Raw genomic sequence first — 24,694 nt, 5'->3', positions numbered from 1 at the left:
GTTTCCATCTGAGCCTAGCAGACAGGTATTAATCCCTATAAATGCTGTAGCCAAACCATATGGGTGGGGGAAACTTGACCACTACAGTGAAATCACAGACACACTGCAAACTGAAAGACTACACCTCTCCCAATGTCACGGTTTATTTGCATGCAATCCCAGTCAAATCAATATCGCCATCTTAATCAAGAGGGAATTACAGGCTTCGGCAGAGAGGTAACATTGTTAGTAATTACATTCAAGCCATTTTTAGACCTAAGCACTGCACTCTGAGCTGAAATGTTTAAACAGATATAAGGGAGGGAAAAAAAAACACATGGCGAGAGCTTGAGGGCTGTTTGTGCCCAGAGGGGTGATTCAGAAGTCATTGTGTTCATGTTCAAACTTTAGAATGGAAGTGCCAGACCAGGAATCTAAGGATCAAGGAGAGAAAACAGCAGTGGCATTGTGGATGTGAATAACATGAGTAGAGCGTGTTGTAATCTTCATTGTAACCAGCCAGACTTTTTTTCTTTTAATCAAAATACACCATCTCTGTGCATCTTTTAAGGGGAAAATTCCTGGCATGGTTCCCATGTAAGACATAGTGGGTTTACAGCTTGCCAGAGATACAATGTGGGAAGAGGACCCCTCTGGCTGGCTGTGACATGTTCTTGTGAGCCCAGGGCACCGCACCCTGCCCAGGCCTTCCAAGTAGCAAGTAGAAATTAACGGAGGTGGGGGTGGTGGGGAAGCAGATCCAACAACATTCATTTGTACTTAAAGTTTTGTATTGTAAATTCTTTTCATCCATTTTCCACCCCACCCCACCCCCAATTTGTGTTCCAGTTCTTGAGAAAGAGGACTTGCTTAAATTGAGAAAGTCTGAAATGGTGTTTGTGGATAAGGAAATGTGCTTTTTCAAGTTCAAATGCAGTTGGCATCAAAGCAGAAGAGGTGCAGTGGAAGAGACATGCTTTAGTTAAAGAAGAAAAAGGACTTATAATTAACTCTAAAATGGCATCTTGAACCAGGCTGGCCTCAGCTGGAAAGGGCTTTGTTTATATGCAAAGGACTTCTTCTAAAGGCACTAGAAAATCTTATCCTGGAGGAGGTAAACTTCTTGATATCTTACCTTTTCTACTCACTTGGTTATCCTCCCTCCCACTTTTTTCCTGATATATGTCAAGAAAAGGTCAGCTTTAACTCCTATCAGGAATGATCACATATTTCAAATTAATCTATTTTCACTGGTTAAATACTGCCCCACACACATGGTTTTACCATCATAATTATTGTATAATGGTGGTTTATTAATAGGCTCCCATGGGAACAAAGTCAGCCAGGTCATCGAGAGGATGATGATGTTGGGACCCTCAGGACTGGCTTGGTGGCAACAGCAGTGAGACACAGAACGTTCCCTGTGTGCCCCTGATTCTGGACATGTCTGTGGGGCCAGGGCTCAGCCCAGCTCGACACAGAGCTACTTTTGCAGGCTGGTGCATCCCGGGTGTGGTGTGGGTGTGCTCAGAGTCCCCTTGGCACAGGGCTATCTGAAAAAGGAAAGAATGTCCTTTGCCAGTCACCCTGTCCTCTGCAAAACAGAGCCTTAGTCCACCTTGCCTAGAAGGAAGAGGGTGAAGTAAGGGGCTCTGAGCTCTGGGGCACAGCTGTATGCATCTCACATTACTTCACACCATTATAAATTTCCACCAGTGAAAGGTGTTATTAAATGTGGCCAAACCCCCCCTCCATAGGATTCCATTACCCTGCATCTGGCATTCATTGGCCTTTCCCTCTGAGGAACGCCCACCCCGTATATCCCATCACCAAACACTGCCAATTTTACACCTGAGAATTGGACACCTGCTTTGTCCCTTTCTCCCATTCCCAATATACTGCTCATCACCTGCCCATTCATCTGACCACTGAAAGAACTGCTTAGCTATATTCTTGCCTCTGGCCACTAACTTCTAGTACGACCTTCACACTGTCACTAGAGAGACAGACAGATGGGTGAGTGGCTAGAGAGAGAGAGAGAGATTGAGAGAGTCATGCCACCCTATGACCCAAAACCTTTCCATGGTATATTAGTCCACTCGGGCTCCTAAAATAAAATACCACAGATTGAGTAGCTTAAACAACTGAAATGTGTACTCTCACAGTTCTGAGGGCTAAAAGTCTAAGATCAAGGTGTCAGCAGGTTTGATTTCTTCTGAGGCCTCCCTCCTTGGCTTGCAGATGGCCACATTCTTGCTATGTCCTCACATGGTCACCCCTCAGTCTGTAGGTACAACATGTCTGGCATCCTTACAAGGGCATCTGTCATGCTAGGTTAAGGTTGACCCTAATAATCCCATTTTAAGTACCTCTTTAAAGACTGTATCTCCCAATACACTCCTATTCATACGAACAGGTAGGGGGACAATTCAGCTCATACACGACTTGACCGATAGAATACGGTGGATGTGATGTTCTATTTCTGGTCCCAAACTTTAAAAAGCTGGGAGCTTCCTCTTCCTGTCTCTGCAAACTTGTTGTTGGAACCCAAGAGTCATGCTCTGAAGAAGCTCAGGCCATGTGGAGATTCCACGTGTAGGTGTTCTGGCTAACGGCCCCTGCTAAAGTCCTAGCAACCACAAGATAAGTGGGTGAGATGTTTTCAATTTCAATTTCAACTCCAATCCCAGCCACCTGCTGACTGCAACCACATGAAAAACCCTGGATGAGAATCTCTAGCTGAGCCCGGTTGTTCCTAGAACCATGAGAGTTACTAAAGTAATGGCTCAATTTCAAATCAGTAAGTTTTGTGATGATGTCTTATGAAACAGCTACTTTTGTGTGAAGTCTTCCAATTACAGCATTGACAAATACAAATTTAGAACACAAAACACTGCTTCAGCCAAATTCTACACTTCTGTGGGCTGCCAGATGTTCTGCGTTTTTTTTTAATTTTTTAAAGTTTATTTATTTATTTTGAGAGAAAGAGAATGAGTGAGGGAGGGGCAGAGACAGAGGGAGAGAGAGGATTCCAAGTGGGCTCCTCCATGCTGAGCACAGAGCCTGACTCAGGGCACATTCTCACAATCGTGAGGTCATGACCTGAGCCAATACCATCTGCCCAACCAACTGAGCCACCCAGGGGCCCCCAGAAGTTCTGTTTATAACTTCTGTGTGTTCTAGCAATACCCAAACACTTGGCGTGTCTGCCAGCACCTTGCTTGTTCATACCTCTGTGCCTTTGCAAATGCTATTCCCTCAATCCAAGCATTCCAGCTGCTTAGTTTCCCTCAGAGAAGACCTTGTGAACTTTGGGGGAATAAATGAACAGGTGACCATATAATCAAGGACTGACTGTACCGGGATCACTTCCTGTCTTCCTTGATTCTCCCTTGAATCCTTGTCTTACGCCCTTTCACTAAGGTAGGCAGTCTTGGCTCTGTCCTTGCCACTTGCAACACAATGGCCTTGACATGTTATATACTTTTTATTTTCCAGCTTCCCTCACCCAGGGGATGTTTAGTGGCCTCTTTCCCCGTGGACGGCTTCCTTATTCTCTTCCTTCATCTTTCCTCGGGCAATTCTGTTGTTTATCCACTTTTCTCTTTAATGGCTTTCAGTTATTCAAGGAAGATTGTCAAGTGCCACAAGGTCACCCGGAAACGCACTCTGCAGTCCAGAGGGCACAGAGATGGGCACAGCGCACGCAGTCCCTGAAGAGCCCACCTGCTCTCACCGCACCTTCCAGCAACGGGAACACCCCTAACTTAATGCTAAAAGCCCACCTGCAATCAGAGATGACCTGTGGATATACAGGTCTATGGCAGTCCAGATCGAATCCTTTCTTTTTCACAAGTAGTAAATCGTAAGGAAAACCTCTTTTCACAGTGGTAAATGCTTGTCTGCCTCTCTTTTTGCTTCATCCCAGCAGCTTAGTGACACTCAACTTATTTCTTTGTCCTTAGATTGAAAAAAAAAATTTTTTTTGATCTTGCAACTCAAATGGTAGTTAGATGCCTCGTAAATATTTCCCCTGCATCTAGTGTCTCTGCCACGCCAGGTCCTTCCACATAACATGGTAGATTTCATCTTTTTTAAATGCCACCTAAAAACTATCATCAGAGGCTATCCATATACCCAGAAGCAGCTCCAAGTGCCATGGCTAGAAGTCAAAGGCGTCTAAGGCCTGGCCCCAACCGATTTCTGCCCCCTCCTCTCCTGTAACTCCCTGCATGAACCCCGGTTCCAGTCAGACACAATCCCTCATTGTTCCTCAGGACACTGGGATGCCTCCCCCAGCTCAATAGTTCTTCTCCTACTTTCCTTCCTCCACCTACCAACCCCACACTTGCTATAGAGGCCCTTCAACCTTTCATGATCTTTTCTCCAAAATCTTGGAGAAACCCAAACGTCTCTGCACCCAGATGATTGATACAAGCTCTACAAACTGAGATACATCCCTCACCTTGTCCTCTCTCTGCATGCACGTTCCACAAATCCAGAGAGACCTAGCCTTTCAAAGGCAGAAGTCATGTTTTGTAAAACTTTATATCCCGAGGACCTAGCATGACTCCCCATGGTAGATGCTCTGTACATGTCCGACATGCAGACCTATGTATAAATTGTTTGCTTTTGTTATTGATTAGACACAACCCAACTGACAGTTATACATCTTTGGACGGTGACCTTGACTTTCCTTCTGACCCTGTAATAATGTGTAAAACTTAGCAGGATTTACTGGGTACTCATTAATTAAATAATTGATTAGGGGCTCTACACTGTAAACACCACCTACAGAAATGTGAAATCCTGTCTCTAAAACAAACTTGCTTACCTCCAAACCATGACACTCGATACTCCTGGGAAGTCACCAAAACAGTATCAGAGAAAAAGGCTATAGGCACCAAAAAGGGAATCAATATGATTATTGATTTTATTATTATTTTTTTTTATCTCACAGGATCCTGGGATTAGTATCCATGCTGAAGCATGCAAGTAGCAGGCCAACAAGTGTCTGACTTTAAATATGTAAAAACTAACTTAGGAAACAAGTCAATAGGCTTAACTCAGAAAGCATTCGGCTAAGGGGAGTTCAGCTCACTTCTCACTTCTTTAGAATGACTAGATTCTAAAGACACTGCTGAATGCCAATGAAAAGAAAAGGGGTATAGGCTTCAAGTAAATAGGGCCATGTTGGCAAATCTATATGCAATTAATATAAGGATTAAAAGTTAATAAGCATCCTGGATTCTGGTTAGATTTTAAATGGAGCTTAATAATACTATTAGGACAGAAAAATCTGACCAAGAATTGGCAAGTTGAGGTAGAACTTTCTAAATCATTTTTTTTAAAGCTAAATAGGGTGCTTTACAGCTATTCATGCCCCAACAAATGCAAACAACATATTATGACTTTTACTTAAATGACAATGACCAGACACATTTAAGTATTTCCATTGAAGACTCCCCATTTTGTGGATGATTAAAAGCAAGGTCAGGAAGCATTAAGTAACTGATTCAGTCACAGAGGCATCCTAACCCAAAGGTCAGCAGCCTTCCCCTGCACCCACTGCTCCTAATTCAAAAAGAATGGGACCTCTGGAGAGAAACGGTTCAAAGATAAAGTGTCTGCAGTGCGTGACTCTTAAATGGACAATACTAAATTATTTAGCATACATTTGTACTTATGAAAAATTGGAGTTCTTTTTTTTTTTTTAATGTTTCTATTTAGTTTTGAGAGAGTGCAAGCAGAGGAGGGGCCGAGAGGGCGGGGGGGACAGAGGATCCAAAGCAGGCTCTGCGCCGACAGCAGCCAGCCAAAGAGGGGCTGGAATTCACAAACTGTGAGATCGTGACCTGAGCTCAAGTCTGACACTCAACTGACTGAGCCACCCAGGTGCCCCTGAAAAATTGGAGCTCTTAAGTTGACTTCCTGGACCAATGAGGGCAAACTGGATTCTCCCCAGGAGCTAATCTGATCGATTGTCTTAAGCCCAATGTTGACAGTTTCCAAGAATACCTCTGGGTTTGATAGGAAAAGTAAATCAACAGAGAGTGATGTCTGTCACAGGCAAGGAGAGTTGTGTGTTAGTAGTATCCATGCCACATATTTACCATTCCTGATTTAGACACTTAGATGTTGATTTTGTTGTGGATTTCCTCTGTTTCTGACTGGGACTCAGATACAGTCCTCCCAGCATAAAAATAGCTGTTTGGACAGGTCAGCTGTAATAGGGGAGCTGTGAAACACCTTGTTTCAGGTAGAACCATCCCATTGGAAGGCTGAATCAGTGTCTCTGAATTATTTGCTTTGTGATATATCTCAGGGGAAAATGCACAGAATATGAAGATTCTAACCTCCCTCAAAGAAAAGCACAGGGTTCATCTTGTTAACAACTGGTACCTCACAGTGAGAAGAGTGTTGTTTGCAAACTGCCATGCATGAGATAATATCACGTTTTAAAATATTAACTGATTTTTTCCTCCCATTATGTATCCCTTTTCTTTTCTCGGTCGGTCACCCCCTACTCCCACTTCAACCTGTGAGGATCTGTTTTCAATGGAAGGATTGGACAAGACAATGAAACTAAAATAGCCAGTCACACACTCGGACACATTTTTGTTTATCCATTCTGCAGTCTTGGACATGTATGTAATTTCTACTTTGTGTCCATGATGCATACTGTTACTGTGAACATTCAGGTACAAATTTTTGTATGAAGATATGTTTTCATTTCTCTTAATGAAGCAATTCCTCTCTTGTATCTGTTTCTTTTATCAGAGAAGTCAAAGGCTTACCAATATGCTTCCTCTTTTTTCACTGGCCAGAGTTGACTTGAATGATCACCTTTGTCTATGAGACTGGAAAAGACTGATAAATGTTCCTGGTTTATTTTACTATGGCAGTTGAGAAAGGGAAAAAAGGAATTGGGGATGACCATTGGCTCATCCAACTAACAATGTGCTTCCAATGGAGATGTGCCCGCTGAATATCTCCACTTGTGTGCCAGGCACCTCAAAATCACCATACCCAACTCTCAACTCATCATCTCCACCCTCCTAGCAAGCCTGGTCCTTCTCCACACCAGGCTTGTCTTCCTTGACCCCTTTCTTTCCCTCACCCCTGGACCTAATCGATCTCCAAGTCCTATTTTACCCCCTATACATGTCTCAAATCAGTTCTCTTCCTTCCATCTTCTCCACACTATTTAAGAAACCTTCATCTCCTCCCTGCACTGACACGATAGCCTCCACCCTCTCCTCCTTCCAACCCACTCTCCTCACTGTGCCCAGAACCATAGTTTCAAAATGCAAATTGACTCATGATGCTGTGATACTTTAAAACTCTCAAAGGCTTCTCATTGTACAAGCAACGAAAGATTAAACTCCATCAAGTCCCTTTATGATGTTGCCTTCCCCAGGCCTTTGCACATGCTATTCTTTCTGGCTTAAATATTTCCCCCCTATTCTTTTGTCTAATTAATTCCTACTTGTCCTTCAAAGCTCAATGCAAGCATCCTTCACCCTAAAAATCTTCCCTGATTCACCAAACAAGGGCAAGTCCTCTTTACATGTTCTAACAACAGGTATTTTGCCTTCACCCATTTGACATACACAATTAACTCAGTACGGAATTGTGTGTTTAGCATCTGTCTTTCTTGCATGAAAGTAAGTTCCATGGGTCAGGGAAGCATTGTCTTGCTCTCTACCCCTTCTCCCACGCCTAGCACAATACCTCATATATGGAAGGCTCTTGTGTAGCTATCGAATACATAACAAGATTAAATGAGTTCATGAATAAATGGAAAGTGTTCAGGGCCAATCACTAACACAAAGAAAGCCAGTCAAGGAACTCTGCATCTGAGGAGCAGAAGAGGAAGAGAAGATTAAAGAGATTTGTTTTCCTTCAGAAAGTACAATAATGTTCTTGTGGACAAAATTGTTAGGCAATAATAGCCTGTGGGTGCCTGATTACTAAAGCATTCAACGATATTTGTTCAGATATTATTTTCTGATCCTTTTCTCAAGTTCAAGTCTCTTGAAGGCTAGGACAATTTCTTTTTTTTTTTTTTTTTTTTTATGTTTGTTTACTTTGAGAGAAATAGAGAAAATGAGTGGGGGAGGGAGAGAGAGAATCCCAAGCAGGCTCTGCACTGTCAGCACAGAGCCCACTGTGGGGCTCCATCTCACGTACTGTGAGATCTTGACCTGGGCCAAAATCAAGAGTCCAACAGTTAATTGACCGAGTCACCCAGATGCCCCAAAGGCTAGGATACTTTCTGCCAAATATCTGAAGAGTACTAGTGTGGAGCCAGGTGCAACTCCTGGACAGATACCTAATAAATACTTTGAGTTTAATGGAATCTGATTATCACTAAACTGTAGCACTACTGACTTCTGGTCTCCAAAAATGCTGTAAGGAGAAAGCAAAAAGTTGTGTTCTGAGGGCAAGGATAGTATCTTACAATCTTCACGGTGCCTGACACAGATGATCTATAAATGCCCACCGAACTGGGACCAGGCATGGGTCAGGCATTCCACAGGGTACTGGCACTGACCAGCCTGTCTCACCAGCCCTACTTTTTTACGAGATCTCCACTTTACGGAAGAGAAAGTACCCAATGCCCATGTCTGGGGAAATGACCTACTTTAGAAGAGCTCCTGTTTGGGGTGACTGGATGGTGCAGCTGGTCAAGTGTCCGACTCTTGATTTCAGCGCATGTCATGATCTCATGGTTCGTGGGTTCAAGCCCCACGTTGACCTCTAAGCTGACAGTGAAGAGCCTGCTTGGGATTTTTTTCTCTCTCCCTCTCTCTCTGTCCCTCCTCCACTCATGTTTGCTTGCTCTCTCTTTCTCTCTCTTTCTCAAATAAACTTAAAAAAAAAAAAAAAAAGGAAGAAGACCTCTTGTTTCAAGTCCAGAGATAGAGCCTCTGGGTCACCTCAAAAGAGATTACAACTTGGGGCGCCTGGGTGGCTCAGTCGGTTAAGCGGCAGACTTCGGCTCAGGTCATGATCTCGCGGTCCGTGAGTTCAAGCTCCGTGTCAGGCTCTGTGCTGACAGCTCAGAGCCTGGAGCCTGTTTCAGGTTCTGTGTCTCCCTCTCTCTGACCCTCCCCTGTTCATGCTCTGTCTCTCCCTGTCTCAAAAATAAATAAAACGTTAAAAAAAAAAAAAAGAGAGAGATTACAACTTGCCCTCTCATCTTAAGGAAACAAAAGAAGATACTGTGGTGCTTGAGCTCACTCTCTTCTAAGTCATGGAAAAAGCAACTTTCTCTCAGTTGATCAGAACATACCTATTGATTTCTTTTTCCCTAGAACAGTGTGCAATTGTGTGATTCAGCCCAGTCCCACTGTCCCTAAATCTTAATACTCTAGCCTTCTCTTTGATCTAATGATTTCATGGAAAAGAACATTAGTGCCCAACTGGACTCTCCTTGAGTCCAATTCTGATTCTGCTTTGCTGCTCAGCCCCAAATGATAAAGCAGAGCATTATTTCAGTCTGGGTATCCCCACCAAACCCACTTAATGTTGACCACTTAAGCCACTCGGTCAAGTGGAAATATGCTCTTTGTGATGTCTACATCACAAACTGTGCCAAGAGACACCGACCAGCTCCCCACAAATGCTGGCTGGAAAATGTCAAGGCCGGTAAAAACCTTTTTAAGAGAAGTCTAGAAGTTTTTCAACCAAATGTCAAATGAACATCTGCAAAGACAGTGATATTATAAAGGCTTTTGTTCCAGCGCCTATGTCCTATTAAAATGTGTTTTAAAAAATGTATTAAAACTAACTCACCTGATGTTTTGCACCAGGGATTCAAGTCATTTGACACAGGATGAGATGTGTGACTATGCTTTATATTTTTCACAAACGATTTTTACAAATAGTGCATCTTTTATGGGAGTGGGGATTATATGCTCTATAAACAAGGACCAATCTGTACAGTTTGGGGTACAAATAACACACACCATTAATTCCTAAAGAGTGAGGCTGAAACACCATATGGTGACGATAGCAGGAATTCTGATCTATCCAAGGCCCTGACACCATTTCTACTCTGTGCCCTCAAACTGCTCAGGCCCTTAAGGTGCCTAAAGAGCAAGTTCAGGGGTGCCTGGGTGGCTCAGTCAGTTGAGTGTCCGGCTTCGGCTCACCTCATGACCTCATGATTTGTGAGTTCAAGCCTCACATTGGGCTCTGTGGTGACAGCTCAGAGCCTGGAACCTGCTTCAAATTCTGTCTCTGTCTCTCTCTGCCACTCCCTCCCTCATACTCTGTCTCTCTTTCTCTCAAAAATAAACACACACAAAAAAAAATTTTTAATAAATAAATAAAGAGTAAGTTCAACCCAGCAGAGCCCCATCACAAGGCACAGACCGAAGCTGAGGGTTGCTGGTAGCCTACAGTTGATGAATCATTTCCCAAGTGCAGAGAAGATGGTCAGTATCTCCAGTTCCCACAGGAACCACAGAGGCTAAGTTGGTAACAATTCTTCAGGGGTGGGCTGTCCACTCTCCACGTTTAAATTCAGTAAATAAAGAAGCTTTCTGCCAGGGCGTCTGGGTGGCTCAGTCGGTTAAGCATCTGACTTCAGCTCAGGTCATGATCTCGTTGTTTGTGAGTTTGAACGCCTCACTGGGCTCTGTGCTGACAGCTCAGAGCCTGGAGCCTGCCTCAGATTCTGCTTTTCCCTCCTCTCTGCCCCTCTCCCACTCACGCTCTGGCTCTGTCTCTCAAAAAAAAAATGAATGTTGAAAAATTTTTTAAATAAATAAATAAATAAACATTAAAATTTTTTTTTTTTTTTTTTTTAAAGAGAAGCTTTCTGCCAAAGCAGCCACTACCCTTTGGATCCAGCCTTTTTCATTTTCTTATTCTGTTCCATCCATCAGGAGCCAACTCTTCCCGAGTGAGTCAGGTGGGGAGGGCTTATAGGTCAGTTCTTCCAGGTGTGAGGAAATGGGAATGCAGGCTGTGGTCAGCCAAGAAGATATGAGTGGAGGAGGGGAAGGGCTTGCTACCTGCACCAGGAAAGCTATCCAAAATGCTGGGTAGAAATCAAGGTGTCACAGCTAAGGCCACCATGAATGCCAAAGAGAACTCCATCATGAGAATTCTTCAAGGCGTGATGACCCTTCCCTCCGCCCCCACCAGAATCCCTCCTCAAAAGGCCTGGGCCCCAGGCAATTCCCTCTTAGGGATCAGTTGTTTCAGTTCACATAAATATCTATATCTGAGTGAGCAAGCTGACCCTAGGAGGGCTGAATGAACACCAGCTCCCACATCTCACCCATCCCTCTCTTCAGGTCATGACACCCACTCATTCACACACTCAACTAAGAAGAGCTTGATTCTGTTAAAGAGCGTGGAAAGTAGGCTTCAAAATTCTGTCCTGGACTGGTCTACATGTGAAGCGGCTGGCAGCTTCCTCTTCCTGGAGAAAGGGGAAGGTGGGGGGGCCACAGAAACGTAACCTCTGAACAGAAGCTCCTCTGGCAGAGCACCCCACCACACTCCAGACCCTCTGCTCCCTCGCCAGACCTTGCCAGCAGGGTGCCACCCACTGAACACCCCAGTTCTCAAGACCATCATTGTTGATGACAGTTTCACCGAATAATGCTACTTAGACTCAAAATGGGCTTTGCAGCCCAGGATGCTGAAACACTTCCCCACCTTCTTTGGCAATTTAATGTACCTCACACCTCAAAAACAGTAAAATGAATCACACTTCAGTACTCTGCTTTGTGTTTCTCCAATTGAGAGGAAAGGTCTTCAAGTACAGCACCTTAGCTATTCTTTTCTCGCGTAGGGAGTTCCTTTATTTAAAGAGAACTATCTGTCCTGCGTCCCAGGGGTTTTGAGTCCCAGGTGGAGCTTCTGGGCAAATGCTGACAGGATGCACAATTAAAGCTGGAGAATGTTGTAGTTGCCTTTCTTACATCACTCTGCTTTTGAAACTTCAGAATAAATTGCAACCCATACAGTCTTATTGGAATTAGAAGTCTTATTCCTGTTGGCAATTTCTCAACTCCCGAAGTTTAAAAAAGAAAATCAAAGGCATACATATCTTTCTAAAACAGCACTCTGCCTTCTCCTCCTAACGCTATTTTCTTTGCCCTGCCTTAAAAACTGTGCTTTCCCTCCCTGATGAAGTCTCTGATGTGAAATCTGCCTGTAGGCACTTTATCGAGATGGAACTCACCCTCCATTCCTGCCTCAATTACCTTTCATAGAGAACCCAAAATTCCTTATGCCAGGTTTCCTACTCCCAAACCATCACACAGTGCCCTAGAATTTTCCCATTATGTAAAACAGAGAACTAAATAAAAAACAACAACATAAAAATATTTTATCCTAGTGATGGGTGATTCTTCAAGTAATGGAGTCAAGAAAATTTGATTCTGCCTTCAGCTCAATTTATGTGATCTCCCCCAAAACTGGAAACTAAAAGGAAGCAATTTATATATAATTGGAGGGAAATCAGATTTTTGTTCAACCTAAAAAGCAAAAATCAATATACAATTAATGATGGAGAAGATGAGTCCAACAGCTTCAAATCCCTCCCAGATCAAGCTAGCAACATACAATAAATAAATAAATAAATAAATAAATAAATAAATAAATAAATAAATAATGAAATCAACACGGTGCTGTTGGTTCTTTTGCCTTCAGAACAAACATCAGCATCATGTGCACCTGTCCAGTGATTTATTGAGCCACACGCTACCTCTTACATGAGTTACACATCCCAGTTATATTCTAGTCACTGTGTGCAGTTGTGCGCCCTGAATCTACAAGGCACTACGTGGCACAGTGGCTAGAAATTGGGACTCTGGAGTTAGACTGCCTGGATTCAAATCCGAGCTCTGCTACTTACTATGGGGTGTGTGCCAGATGGACCCGGCTCTCTGCCCTGATGCTGGACTGTACAACTGACATCGATAGGCTTCAAAAAACTTCAGATAAAGTTCTGCCCAAGTCCACCTCTGAAGTTTCCTGGCAGGAGTCCACAGGAGGAAGGAGAGGGAGATTAGGGTATTTATTCCCTGGGCTCTTTCTCTGCAAGGTTGCCATGGGCTAACAGTGCCCCTGCCCAGAGTTCACTGCTCTGTACAAAGTGCAATTGGCTTCACACACATCTCCCTCCTCCTGAGTTAGCCCATTTTGTAAACAAACCCTCCCAAGTTAACTATTTTCGTGTGTCATCTGTACTCCGTTTGGACCCTGAGTGATAAACTGTGTGACTCCAGATAAATTACATAACCTCTCCATGCCTCTAGCTATATAAAATGGAGATAATAATACTAACTTACCTCCTAGACTTCTGAGGATTGAATGAGTCATTAATATGTGTGAGATACTTAGAACAATGCCTGGTATGTAATACGCATAATTATTGTAGTTTTATCTCTACACCATCGTCATCATCATTGTCAACATCAGGCAGCACTAGTGAACAAAGGTGACAACGCCAATGTCCTGTAGGAGCTAACCATCTGATTTCTAGCATGCTGAGTTGTTTGTGGAGAGCCGTTTTTTAAAGAAAGGATCCAGAGAAAGCTGGCAATTACTACAGAAGGCAGCTTAAGGGAAATCCAGGGGTGATTGAACAACAGTCAGCAGTTAAGATCAATGGTCATTACTAGGGTTCCCATTACTAGTGGTTCAGCTGCTTGCTCTATTTTTTCTCAAAGTCCTTTTGATATACCTTATCCTAGATTCATGGACATTTAGAGCTAAAAAGGACTCTAACTAGAAACATAACCTTTCATTTAGCACTTTATTTAGAAAAGAAAACTGATTTAACCAAAATAAATTTTTAGGCCATTTAGATGTGGACTGTGCATAAGCAAAATAAATGGGAAAAAAACATTGAAGCCTTTTAGTCTTGCTCAAGGGACTCTCACCTAACCATTTGGAGAGATTTATTTCTAACCAAGGTTTCCTAAATCCAAGAAAGAATATTATTGTATTCTCTCTCTAGAGAAGGGAAATGGATCTTAATTTTTAAAAAAAAGAAGAAAGAAAACAAAGAGAAAACGGAAGTCCCCCATCCATTCTGCAGACTGATTTATAATACCCATTAGGTTCAGAGGAATATGAATTGCTATGTGTCCAAAGCATTTGACCAGAACTTATATTCTATTCCAAGAGTGATAATAAACGGTGGTGGGGGTCCTTATACCTCAAAAGAAGGGAGAAACTTATAAGAGATTATGTGTGCCCAAGCAAACTTGTGAGAGTCCCATTCCCCTGATAGAATGAAGGTCTAAATCCATGCATTTAAAAATTGAAATCTTCGGGGGAAAAGAAACTAGATCTCAACCCTGAATATTTTATTTCATCTCCCTGAGCTTCTATTTCCTGTAAAATGAGAGGGTTGAACCAGATGGTCCCTGTGATTCCTTCTAGTACTTTATTTCTAGAATTCAGTGAATTTTAAATTGGATATTACAGATATCAAAGAGCCCCCTTCCCAGCCTCAGATTCTATTACAAAGAAACAGATGAAGGCCACATCTTAGTTGTGAAAGGATCAAAGCTACTTCTTTCTTTCTTTCTTTCTTTCTTTCTTTCTTTCTTTCTTTCTTTCTTTCCTTCTTTTCCTTCTTTCTTTCTTTCTCTTTTTTTAAACATTCCTGAGTGGGTTTCTGATCCTTGAGTCCAAAAATTCATTTTAAACTCATCCAGTTGTTTCAAAATCCTGGTGAACAAATTTAGTTAAAAGAAATGATTTATGAGTAGCATGCCAGAGGTCACTTCATTAACATGTTCGATTAGGAAACCCACTTGGAAGATGGAATTGAAAGTAGAAGGGTGAAAAGACACTTTGAGCAATGAGAAAACAAATCATCCACTGAGAGAAGTACTTGCGTCACAGACAACGAGTAAAGTGCTAGTAGCTGAGACATGTTTTTAAAAGCAGCAAATCAGCAAGGGAACCACACTCCAAAAGAAAAATGGGCACAAGATTACACTTTATAAGAGAGAAATGACCGATGAGCATGAAAAGATGCTCAGCATCAGGGTGCCTGCGTGGCTGGGTCGGTTAAGCTTCTGACTCTTGATTTAGGTTCAGGTCTTGGTCTCACAGTCTTGGGATCAAGCCCCGAGTCAGGCTCTGCACTGGGCATGGAGCCTGCTTAAGATTCTTTCCCTTCCCTTCGCTCCTCCCTTACATGCATGTGCACATGCTCTCTTTCTCTCAAAAAAAACCACACTAAAATTAAAAAATATTTTCAGAGAGATACTCAGCCTCACTAATAATCAGGGAAATGCAGCTAAAAACAACAAAGACTATTTCACTCCTATCACTTCGGCAACAATTTAAATGGCTGACAATACCAAGGGTTGGTGAAGATGTGTAGACATAGGGATACACATGGCTGGTCATAGTATAAACAAAAACAAACATTTTAGGGGCACCTGGGTGGCTCAGTCAGTTAAGTGTCTGACTTCAGCTCAGGTCATGATCTCACACTCTGTGAGTTTGAGCCCCATGTCAGGCTCTGTGCTGACAGCTCAGAGCCTGAAGCCTGCTCAGATTCTGTCTCCCTCTTTCTCTGCCCCTCCCCTGCTCATGCTCTGTCTCTCTCTGTCTCAAAAATAAATAAAAACATTAAAGAAATTAAAAAAAAAACAAACATTTTGGAGACAAAATCTAATGAAGTGGAAGACATACATACACTAAAGCCTAGTAATTATATTCCTAAGTATATAATTCAGGGAAACTCTAACATAATAGTTCAAGCTGATAGCTTACAAGAATATATTTATAATTGCAAAAAATGGGTTACAATCAACATGCCTATCAAATAATGAAAAGGTAAATAAATTTGGTATAATCCTATAATGGGATATTACGCAGAAGTTAAAATAAATGAGCTTTTCAGAAACAGATCAACAAACACAAAGAACAAATTTATGGTTGCCAGAGGGAACGGGGTAGGGTAAGAGGCAAAATGGGTGAAGGGGAGTGGGGAGCACAGAGTTCCAGTCACGGGATGAATAAGTCGTGAGAATAAAAAACACAGCATAGGGAATATAGTCAATGATAGTGTAATAGTGTTGTATGGTGACAGATGGTAGCCACACGTGTGTAGAGCATAGCATAACATGTAGAGATATAGATGGGGGCACCTGGGTGGCTCACACTGTTATCTGTCTGACTTCAGCTCATGTCATGATCTCACAGTGAGTCTGAGCCCCATATCAGACTCTCTTCTGTCAGCACAGAGCCCACTTGGGATCCTCTGTCCTTCTCTGTCTCTGCCCCTTTTAATATTTTTTTTATTAAAAAATAAAAGAGCCCCTCCCCCCAAAAAAGAATAAAAAATAAAATAAACATTAAAAAAACACATAGAGATATAGGGATGTTGAGTCACTATGTTATACATCGAATATAACATTGTGTGTCAACTAGACTCAAATAAAAAATTTTAAGTAATAAGTGAAAACAAAATGAATGAGCTTTTTCAGCCACATGTACCAACAATAATTTATAAATGTCTAGTCATATGTATTTATAATATTATTTCATTTATCTAGTGTTATAAAATGTGCAAAGAACTATATTATTTATGGATACATATATACATGTCGTTAATATATAAAGTCATGGACCAGAATGTATTTAGGGTTGATGTGTCTGATATCAGGAGAGTGGAAACATCTGATGAAGGAAACTAGGAAATCTGAATAAGAAAGTGTTCACAGGGCACAGGGGATTTCCATGATGTTTTGTTTATTTTAAAAAAGAGGAAAAAATGTTCTGTGGATAGAGTAGGGAAATTACCAGATGAGCCTGGAACACCTTGTGATAACAGAAAGTAAGGAAGTACTCAAAAAAGATGGGGCATCTAGAAAGGATGTAGAAGTCTGGGGCGCCTGGGTGGCGCAGCCGGTTGAGCGTCCGACTTCAGCCAGGTCGCGATCTCGCGGTCCGGGAGTTTGAGCCCCGCGTCGGGCTCTGGGCTGATGGCTCAGAGCCTGGAGCCTGTTTCTGATTCTGTGTCTCCCTCTCTCTCTGCCCCTCCCCCATTCATGCTCTGTCTCTCTCTGTCCCAAAAATAAATAAACGTTGAAAAAAAAATTAAAAAAAAAAAAAGAAAGGTTGTAGAAGTCATCTGGAAGGAGCTACCGATGGTCAAATCTAGGATACTTTGAGTGGCAAAATAATGACAGTAGTGGGACATAGCTTATAGAATAAAGCAAATTCCATGAGTCCATATTGATGTAACTAACTAACTAAATGGGAGAGAAAGCATGATGGAAACAGAAAAATCACCATTTGACAAACACCAAAGTAATAATTGTTGCATGCAGGAATCACCAATGGATGCCTAAATTGGGGCTTAAATTGGTAGGTAAAAGATATGATGAAAAAGAGGACATGTTCGGAGTCTCGATGTATTCTGCACAAGATATTTATTAATATTACTAATTACAAAGAGGAAAAGAGTAACTTCACAGGGGAGAAACCCAGAAAACATCTCCTTAGCCACGTGATCAAAGTGAACATAACCACTAGTGGAACATATCAACATTGAAAACCTGATACGACGCACTGAAAAGGACACAAAGTCACTTCTGGGTAGTCTTGCTAAAATGTATAACATGAATTTAAACATAAGAAAACGGCAGACAAATCGAAATTGAGTCAGTCCACAAAACAAATGACCAGTACTTTTCAAAAGCATAGGATCATAAAAGAAAAAAGAAGACTGAGGAACAACCCTAGATGCAACGTAGTATCTTGAACCAGAAAAAGGACTTCAGTGGGGAAAAACTGGTGACATCTGACTGAGGTCTGTGCACTAGTTAAGGGTATGGTATCAATGTTAATTTCCTGCCTTTGATCTTTGTACTATGGTTATGTAAAGTGTTAACACATTTGAGGAATCTAAGTGAAGGGTTTATATAGTCTCTGTCTTGTTTTTTGCAATATTTTAAGCCTATAATTATTTCAAAATAAAATGTTTTACAAAAGCTGAAGCAAATATGACAAAAGTTTTAATGGTAAGGAAGTATCTATTATCTATACTCTGTGTATTTAAAATATTTTATGGTAAGAAAAAAATGAAGGATGGGTAAACTTAAAATCTGACTATAAAGAATTAGAGAGTCTAAAGAGATGTTGTAATCACAGAGCAAGTTTTAAACAATGAGTCACTGTGGTGAGGGGTTTGTATCTGCCAGGAGCCTTGACAGAAAATTAGAAATTCAAACACTAATGTATTTGGTAGCCCTGGTCTTCTAACTCTCTTGTAAGCAAAATGCATGATGTTGATTTCCTGTCCCCCTGCTGTTTTTCTCTCCTGGCTCATGTTAATTTCACTGGGCCTGCTACTACTCTAATATTTTTCCTGATTTGCTTTCCATCTAATTCCTCGCCAGCCTAGAGGTCTATGGGTTAGCTTATTTTGCAGCTTTAGAAGTAATTGTCAAGTTGTAAGAAAAAAAAAACATCTGAACAAAAATAGGAAAATCAAGCGTACAGACTATTTGTGAGGAGATGATGAGCTGAACTTTGAAACGCTGAACTTAAATGGCTTCATCATGACCTTCAAGTGGAGAAGTTTTGCCAGCAGCTGGAAATGCAGGACTGGAATGTGGGACTGCTATTAGCAAATGACCTGGGTATTTGGGGATTATCTATAATAAGACGTGTGACCTGATAAGGTTTGTGGACTTAGAACCTTGGAGAATACCTACATTTAAAGAGCAGGGAAAAGAGCCTTTATCGGGAAGGTGGGAATGGAAACAGAATAATGCTTTATTACCAGTACTGTTAAATGATGTAAGGAGTTCAAGAAAGATGAGAACTAAGTAAAACCCAGCAATCGTGGTTATTAGATGTGTGGCCTTCAAGGCATCGGATTCAGCAGGACAGTTAGGGAGGGATAGGACTGCAAAAAGCTAAGGCCAAAGTGAGTGGGAATGAAGAAAAGGAATGGATATGTGGAGGTGAGGAGGAGGAAGGTGGGGTGAGCATCAGCCTTGATGGAAAGCTGCACTAAGGGAAAGACTGTAGGGGTGCCTGGGTGGCTCAGTCGGTTAAGCAGTTAAGCGTCAGACTTCAGCTCAGGTCATGATCTCACAGCTTTTGAGTTCCAGCCCCACGTCAGGCTCTGTGCTGATAGCTCAGAGCCTGGAGCCAGCTTCTGATTCTGTCTCCCTATCTCTCTGCTCCTCCCCTGTTCACTCTCTCTCTCTCTCTCTCTCTCTCTCTCTCTCTCTCAAAAAATTAATAAACATTTAAAAAAAAAATTTTTTAAGGGAAGGACTGTAGAAAAAGAAACATGGGCACACTTGTAGGAGAGAAGGAGCCAATGGAGAAGGAGGGAGAAGTACACTCTAGCCGGATGGAGGAAAGCCAGGGAGGAGCTGAGAGACAATGCAGGCCATAGATGGAGAGGTGCACCAGGAGGAAGAACTGAACCTACCATCTGCAGTGTAGCAGTGAGAGAAAGATGGAAAGTGAGGATCTGGGAGACAGAGAAGAGAGACACGGAGGAAGCCTTCACCTAGAGTCTCTGGGAGGTCAGAATCAAAGTCATTTGCTGAAGAAAGAGTACAGGGGACAAGTTGAAAAAAAGAGAGGTTGAGGGGGAAATTGCAATTTTAAATAGAAGTGAAATCGACTGCTACTCCATTTTCTCAATTGATTCTCAAGCAGCCCTGGAGTAAAAAGGATCGATTTACATAGCATTTAATAAGGTTGCTTGTGCATTTGTTTGGTAACTTCATTCCAATAACTGTGTGACGTGACCGGGATGGATCTCCCTAATTATGTTTCGTAAATGAAGAAATCAAGGTGCTGCAGTTAAAGGCCTTCCAAGGTTGTACATCAACTCAAGGTAGAACTCTGTTCTTTTCACCTCGCTTTGTTCACACTACACGCTTTGGAAGATTGTGCTACTTTACACAAATTACATGCAGCCAAGCAATTTTTTTAAAGCTCTCGAGAAACGCTGCCAACGTGCACACTGTCAACAGAATCATGCCTAATAATCTTCTTAGCTGAACAAGATTCTTCACTAAATTTGTTTCATGGTTAGATGGGGGTCGGTAGCAGATGGTAGGTATCGAAAGCAGCTCCTTATAGCTAAAAGCTGTTGGCAAGAGCATTAGAATGTACAATGATGGACGACATAATAGTCAATTTGGGGAAGGTAGTTGAGCCTAACAGGGTGACCCCGGGGTCAAACTCAGGCTTAGTCCTATTCATCATTTCTTGTGATTCTTTCAGCATGCATAACCAAATGTTAACAGAATCTGAAGACAATCTTAACTGATTGGTGAGAGAAATATACTAACAAGGCAGGGGAAAGAAAGTAAGAGGAGGTTGATGTGGTTTAAGGTTTAAAGAAAAGAAGCAAAGGTAAGGAATTGCATCAGGTTTAAAGTGAAAACATTTTTTAGGAGACACCTGACTCTTGATCTCAGGGTTGTAGTTCACGCCCCGTGATGGGTGTAGAGATTACTTTAAAATGTTAACTGAAGAAATGCATAAAACGTGAAAACATTTTTCACCCAAAAAAGAAATGCAATTGTACAATGTACAGAATTGTTGAATCCCTATGCTGTGCACTTGAAACTAATATGACATGGTATGTCAATTAAACTTCAGTTAAAAAGAAAAAAAAAATTGGCCAACTTTTCCCCAGAAAAGAAAGAAGTAGGGAAGAATCCCTAAACGCTTTTTTTTTTTTTTTAACGTTTATTTATTTTTGAGACAGAGAGAGACAGAGCATGAACAGGGGAGGGTCAGAGAGAGAGGGAGACACAGAATCTGAAACAGGCTCCAGGCTCTGAGCAGTCAGCACAGAGCCTGACGCGGGGCTTGAATTCACGGACCACGAGATCATGACCTGAGCCAAAGTCGGCCGCCTAACCGACTGAGCCACCCAGGTGCCCCAGAACCCCTAAACTCCTGGAAGAGGACCAAGAAGAACATAGAAGATGATCAGAAGAGAGGTAACAAGTGTTCATGCAGACAAGACAACAAACTGTCATCCAAAAGGCTCAACTGAGTCTGGAGTTAAAATTGCAACTGACATGCTGTCATTTGCTTTACAAAAAAGTGGGAAGGGGCCCCTGGGTGGCGCAGTCGGTTAAGCGTCCGACTTCAGCCAGGTCACGATCTCGCGGTCCGGGAGTTTGAGCCCCGCGTCGGGCTCTGGGCTGATGGCTCGGAGCCTGGAGCCTGTTTCCGATTCTGTGTCTCCCTCTCTCTGACCCTCCCCCATTCATGCTCTGTCTCTCTCTGTCCCAAAAATAAAATAAAAAACGTTGAAAAAAAATTTTTTTTAATAAAAAAAAATAAAAAATAAATAAAAATTAAAAAAAAGTGGGAAAAAGCATGGATTTATGTGTTTTTGCATGTATACAATATGGACATACACACAGAATATCACTGAAAGGATAGAGAAGAAAAATAATAACCCTGATTACCTGCTGTGAAAGAAACGGATGGCCCGCAAGCTAAATGCAGCCTACAGATTGTTGTATGTGGCCACATATTATTGAAACTTTGAGTATCTTTAGGTGAAGTATAAGTGCTCCCGTTCGGCATAATGCTTGTCAGTCTCTAATTAGCCTTATATCCAGCTGATTTCACACATTTATCTGCCTGGCCCTTGGGGGGAATTTAGTTGGCAGCCTCACACATGCCCACACTCACAGACACAGCCATATATGGAAACAGATAAACATAGAAACGGCCTTTACAGATATATATGGATATATTCCGAAGGGTTAGCAAGAATGATCTCTGAGTAGCTAGATTATGGGTGACTTCTATTTCTCACATGTCTAAATGTCCTGCTCTAAACAGATAGCATATTTATACAATAAATAATAAAAGATGGTTGATCTTAAGTTCATGTTTACATTAACATGAGTTAGCAGTCTCTAACCAATCACAATCATTGGCCCTTCCAGGGAGGTATGGGACAATGAACCTGATAGATTTGGCTTTCTGTTAGCCCTTTGCTACCCCTGTGCCTATGCCTTTGTACCTGTCTTCAACACCAGCCAGGGCAGGTGAATGTATACTATGGATAGATCATGCACATTAACAGACAAAGCACACCAGCGGGCCTGGTGTTCACCTCACAATAAAGGAAATATTTTAAGAGAAATTTTTTAAATTTTCATTTTCTTTAATTCTTTTAATGTTCATTTATTTATTTTGAGAGGAAGAGAGAGCATGAGTAGAGAAGGAACAGAGAGAGAGGGAGAGAGAGAGAGAATCCCAAGCAGGCTCTGTGCTCTCAGGGCAGAGCCCGACACGGGGTCCGAACCCACAAACCACGAGATCATGACCTGAACCAAAATCAAGAGTCAGATACTTAACTGACTGAGCCACCTAGGAGCCCCTTAATTTTCATTTTCATAGGTAATATTCTAATAGGTCATTTTTAAATTATTTAATAATAGCCCATTCCCACAATCATCCAGTTCCCTGACACAGAGGCAACCAAACTTATCAGGTTTTATACATATTATTTCAGACGTAGCCTATGCATTAAAGTAATTATAAATATATAATCTTTGAGAAAATGTTGCCCATGACAAGTCCATTGTTTTTATCTGAGTACTATAAAAATATATTCAAAATGTATTTTTTTTACATAATGTGAACAGAAGTCACTTTCAATTTATTGTGGAAAAACATGATGCTTGCCACAACAGGTACGTGTCTATTTCATTATCATGGTGGCCGCAGGCACCAGTGGTTTCCTCACTCTTCCTGGTGCAAGAGAAGCAACGAGACAAGCAGCTTAACCAAATATTTCAACCAAGCAAACCAACTGCCTTAGTGCTTTTAATGAGATTCCTCTAATCTGATCATTATTACCCCATTCCTTTTCCGTTGCTGACAAAAAGCCTATAGAGAATACCTAGTTTCAAAAGTGAAATGGGCTTGATTGTGAAAATATGCAACCTTATGGTTTTAGTGACAATTTATCTTTGTCAGAGCTAAGCGAATTCGAATCCAATCCATCATATTTCTACCTCCACATCTCCTACTAAACAATCCTGAGAAGACATGGTTGTGCCTGCTTCTCCTAAGTCATTTATCATTTTTAAAAGGGGGGGGGAGAGAAAGAGAGAGAGGTTTTCCGCATAATTAAGAATCAAGAGCTCCCCCTGAGGATGCCAGGATTCTAACTGTGGCAGGTGTCTCTGCCGAGGGAGTTGGAAAAGGGGCCGGGATGTGTGTGGACGATGGCCCAAGTGAGATAAACATCCTTTCTTTAATAATCCATGCAAAGATCACGTTCAGAGGATTAGGGGAGAGGCATTCCACTTTATCATCAGGATGTTACCGCATGACTGGTGACCTCTGTGACCTGGTCCCGACTCTGGGGGACGGAAGTGTCTAGGAAGCAGGGGCCAGCTCTCTTCTCTCTCCTGCCTCTTCCCTGCTGCAGTCTGTGGTGTGATGGAGGCCCGCTGAAAGGTGAGCCTGTCACACAAGTCTCTCCAACAGCCTGCCAGAATGCTGAGATGTGACAGGAAAGGTCACGACGCCCAAACAGAAGTCTCCCTTGGGATTTTCAGCTGTCACTATGCAGGGTAGCAAGGCTGTCTTCTACTTATTCCAGAACTTGGAATGTTGACTTTCCTGACTCCTCTTCTGACCAACCCTCCCTCCCCAGCTCCAAATTGGGAGGGCATGCTATCAGCGACTTAGAACGTTTGGGTTCAACTGCGCTAAGAACCAGGCCTGAGAGGTCAGGCAGTAGGGGGTCAGTCCAACTGCTGAGGATTCCCACAGTCCTCCCTATTTCATTTTGCTTTGTCTCTGGGCTGGCTGGCTCACTCCTCACAAGCCCATAGGTGGCCCGAAAGTACACCAGCCCTACCTTTAGGAACAAATCCTTTGCTCTCCTGAAGCCATCTGACCTCATCACCCCAACACCTCTTTAACAAGATGCTCTCTCTCCTGCATTGTTCTCCCTCTCCAAGCTTCTTTCTTTAGCGAATCTAAAAACAGACGTCAGGAAGAGATTAAAGTTAAGCATATCTCTTCAGGATTCTGCCAATCACTTCCACTCACCCACCCTCACTCCTATTTCACTCTGTGTCCTCAGTGCTTACAGCCAACAGACCCTAACAGCACAGCGCAGTTTAATGGTAGGACGTGAACACTGTCTCCCCTTACCAGGGGACTCAGGAAAATCACTATTGCTTCAATGGCTACATGACATCTGCCCCCTTCGCCCTGCTGAGAGAAACACACGCACAAAAATGTGCATTTCTATTTGTTGTAAAAATGTTTACAAAGTAATCACCTTAGTTTTACTTTTTTAACCAATTAAGGGAATGTATGCCATCTAAAGTATAATGTATCGAGACAGCCTCACTTTGGGTGAGCATGTATGCTTTTCCCTCACTGAATGTGGGCAAGTCACATAGATTCATAGCGCCATGGACTTACTTTACATAGGACAGGAGTTGCTTTCAAAGGACCCTTACTCTTAGATTTGGGGTGCCTAACTGAAAGCAAAGCCTAAGCATGATAAGGGAGAGGGAGAGTACCTAAGTAACTCCCAGGATGGCCTTGCACCCAAGGGATAGAGGGCTGGATAAATACTGGAGACCTGGCACTCAGTTTTTGCCTTGGGCCACTTGCAAAATCTTGTTGTACAAATCTTCCTCGTCTGATGATGGGGTTACATCCCAAAAAAACCTATCGT

At 42.2% G+C, this 24,694-nt stretch overlaps 2 long non-coding RNA genes across 2 annotated transcripts in view; one reads left to right on the top strand and one right to left on the bottom strand.

Moving 5' to 3' along the window:
* The window catches only part of LOC123386102, a 163,771-nt gene that overhangs the window by 131,560 nt on the left and 7,517 nt on the right, over window positions 1-24,694 (bottom strand). The window lies entirely within an intron of this gene.
* On the top strand, window positions 3,293-3,858 carry LOC109500861. Its single transcript, XR_002158672.3, has 2 exons — window positions 3,293-3,402; window positions 3,600-3,858. It is a non-coding gene; the product is annotated as an uncharacterized LOC109500861 (long non-coding RNA).

Source organism: Felis catus, chromosome B3, assembly GCF_018350175.1.
Source record: "Felis catus isolate Fca126 chromosome B3, F.catus_Fca126_mat1.0, whole genome shotgun sequence".
NCBI classification, from domain to species: domain Eukaryota; kingdom Metazoa; phylum Chordata; class Mammalia; order Carnivora; family Felidae; genus Felis; species Felis catus.
The sequence above is the reverse complement of the archived record's forward strand: the minus strand, read 5'-3'. Positions and strand labels throughout refer to the sequence as shown.